Genomic DNA, 3363 nt, shown 5'->3' with positions numbered 1-3363 from the left:
ATGAAAGCACCAAGAACGAAGAAAAATTGTCTATGTGTAGGTGAAAAAGCATAAAGAAATACAGGAAAGTATAGATTATGTTCAGGTACTTTTTCATGATATAATTCCACTTGTTGGAATTTATCCTGAAACTAAATTTTTTTCAAAAGGGAAAAAAATGTACCCATGAAGATGATTATTTTAACAATATCCATAATAGCAATACTATCATGATAATACTGAAGGGAGCATGCAAAAATGAAAATACATGCTGTGTTAGAGAAGATGTGGTGAGTCTATTTCTTCTAATGTTGCTCTACTATTTGATTTAAAAAATAAGAGTGTAAATGTGTTAGCACAGAATTAATAGTAGTATATCAATAACATAATGAAAAATTTCATTCTATATATATCTTAAATATCTGGGCCTTAATTTTTCCTTTACTGTTAGTGATTTCTATAGAATTAAGTAAAATTAGAGGTCAAAATTTATTGAGCACCTCCTCTGTGCCAGGCAGACTATTAAGTGAAGAATCAATGGTGAATCACAGGAAATCAAAGAAATTATAATGTAATAGGAGAAAGACAAAAATAACTATTATATGGTATGGTGGGCACAGATATATGCTAAAAATATTCTATAAAGAAGGAGTATGTAGCTCTGCCTAGAAGCCAGAAGGAGAGAGGTTAAGGGAGATTAGAAATGGTCAAAGACACAAACTACAAAAAGATGGTAATGCCAAGTGCTGCTTCAACTACTTAATTGGAATTTACAGAGGAAGAAGGGCAAGGTGTTCCAAAGTAGTGCTTTCCAAACAAATTACTTGAGGGATGTTGTTAGAATGCAAATTCTGATTCAGTAGGTCTGGAATAAAGCCTGAGATTCTGCATTTCTAACAAAGTCCCAGGTGATTCAAATGCTGTTGGCCTATATTGAGTATCAAGGCTTTAAATAATGGAAACAAACACATAGCCTGTCATGGAGACATGAAACAGTGTGATGTGTTCAAGTATCTACAGATAGCTTGGTATTCCTGTAGGGGAAATTGTGTGAAGGTAAGTAGACAATCTTTGTTTGCCTTGTCAGAGTTTGGACTTACCCTGTCCTATTAGATTTTGCCATTACAATACCACTGCTGACTTCAGGCAGCAAGGAAGTAGGGAAAAGCCATATTGTAGTGGGTTCAAGAGTGAATAGATGATTAGCTCCCTCATGAGGAAATACCTCATGATGACAAAACCAATTTAAGGGCCATAACTTACCAAAATACTCAAGGTTATGAAACTGTTTGGAACTCTTTCAGATACAAGATGACTTTAAAGAAACCTGTCAACTGAACACAATGAGTGATAATTTTCTATAAATAATATTGTAAGGATATTTGGTGAAATTTGAGTTAAGACCTATAGATTAGCTAATGGTATTAATTTTTTGATGTTGACAATTGTGTGACTATGTGAGAGAATGCCCTTGTTTTTGAGAAATACACATTGATATATTTAGGGGTAAAGGGGTATCATGTCAGCAACTTACTTTGAGTTCAGAGAGAGGTAAAGCAAATGTGATAAAAAGTTAACATTTGGGAAATATGAATAAAGGGCATACAGTAATTCTTTGTATTATACTATTTCAAGTTTTCTGTAATTCTGAGATTATGTCAAAATAAAAAGTTTGTTTTTCAAAGAGTGGATAGACCAGAGAGGATAAGAGTGGATAGACAATAGCACAATAACCTAAACAAGGAAGCCAGACATAGGGCTGTCTCTTTAACCCACACTTCCTCCTGTCTAAACCAATACCAAATTCTCAATATGATCTTACACATCTGTTTCAAATCTACTATCTTCTTTTCTACTACTTTCACAGCCAAACATAATGATCTCCTATCTACACAGCTGAAATAGACTCCTAATCAATTTTTAACTTCCCTTCGATCACTGTAGCCAGATTGAACTTTTCAAAATGCAAATCTACTTATGTTACACCTGATCCCCGCCCCAATTCCTTTTAAAACATTTGAGAGGGAATGTTTCTTTTAAGCACCCCATTCCAAAATTAAGAGAGGGAATATTCTTAATACAGGACCTTAAAGCCCTGCCTATACAGACTGGTTCCTGCCTGCTCATGTTTGTGTTTCACTGTGCTCCCTTACTGTACACTACGTAGCCATTCAGTTCCCAAATTTGTCCTGCTCCCTTGGGCCATTGCTCATGCTATTCCTTCTTCCTTCCCCTACCCATCAGCTATTTCTGTTCATACTTAAAATCTGTTACTTCATCTGGGGAAGCCTTCCTAGAGCTCTCTATTCTACACTCTGAGTTACATGGTGTACTTCTTTCTATCACACATTACAGTTGCATTCTTTGTGGTAACAACTGTAAACTACATTGAGAGCTGAGACCATAACTGCTTATGCTCACCCAGGATTTAGAATGGTGCTTGTCATGCTAATTGGCTCTCTGTAGTTATCAGATGATTATATAAAAGGGAGGGAAGTAATGGCAGGAGACATGAGAGATGCTCTGTCAAGGTATGGTGTTAGGATGGACTCTAGGAGAGGATTTGGGAGATCAAGAACTGAAAGGCTGGGACGGTTATCAACAGGACAGGTGAAGAGAATGTGTGCAGTCAGACTGAATTTCATACATTTCCTACTGTTTCAAGGATCTACTAAAACCTTACAAGACACTAAATAAGGAAAATGATAAATGTGAAAATATTTTCATTAATATTTGTGGAAGATTCCTTCACAAAAGTTTGATATGTTTTTAGGAGAGTGGTGAATTGCTTGTAGAAAATAGGAGGGTGAATTGTCTGGCATTTGCTTAAAATACTACAGTAAAATGTTTCTATTAAAACAAGAGTGGACACTAACTTTTTGAACCCCTACATGTGCCAGGCACACATTTTAAAATCTAGCTCACAATTAGTCACCCTTCTTAATAGGCATGAGTTTAGAATTACTCTTGCCATCTTGTTTTCTATTTAACACTTTTAACTTTTTGGGGTGGTAGGAAATCTTGGGGGCCACTTTAGGAATTCTGCCTATCATGTTCCCTGAGCTCTTTAAAGTCATTGTTGTTTTCTTACATCTAGTTTTGCTGTGTGTCAATCTGATTCTCATTCCTTTGCAGTAACCTTTTTATCCCTTCTCTTGTAACTTTTAAGAATATCTTCATCTGTGATGTTGTGAAGTGTTTTTTTTTTTTTTTTTTTCCATTTGCTGTTTGACATTCAAGTCAGTTCTTTGAAATCTTAAGGTTAGTATCATTGATTCTAGAAAAATTTTCGGCTATTTCTTTGAAGTATTTCCTCCCCTTCATGATCTCTGTTCTATCCTGAATGTTACCCCCATTTTGGTCTTTTTTTACCCCATATTTTCC

General features: G+C 35.4%; 1 protein-coding gene across 1 annotated transcript in view; it reads left to right on the top strand.

The window, feature by feature from the left end:
• The window catches only part of KANSL1L (KAT8 regulatory NSL complex subunit 1-like), a 151685-nt gene that overhangs the window by 118034 nt on the left and 30288 nt on the right, over nt 1–3363 (top strand). The gene's annotated exons all lie outside the window — the stretch shown is intronic.

Source organism: Propithecus coquereli, unplaced genomic scaffold (assembly GCF_000956105.1).
Source record: "Propithecus coquereli isolate 6110/MARCELLA unplaced genomic scaffold, Pcoq_1.0 Scaffold70, whole genome shotgun sequence".
NCBI lineage: Eukaryota > Metazoa > Chordata > Mammalia > Primates > Indriidae > Propithecus > Propithecus coquereli.
The sequence above is the reverse complement of the archived record's forward strand: the minus strand, read 5'-3'. Positions and strand labels throughout refer to the sequence as shown.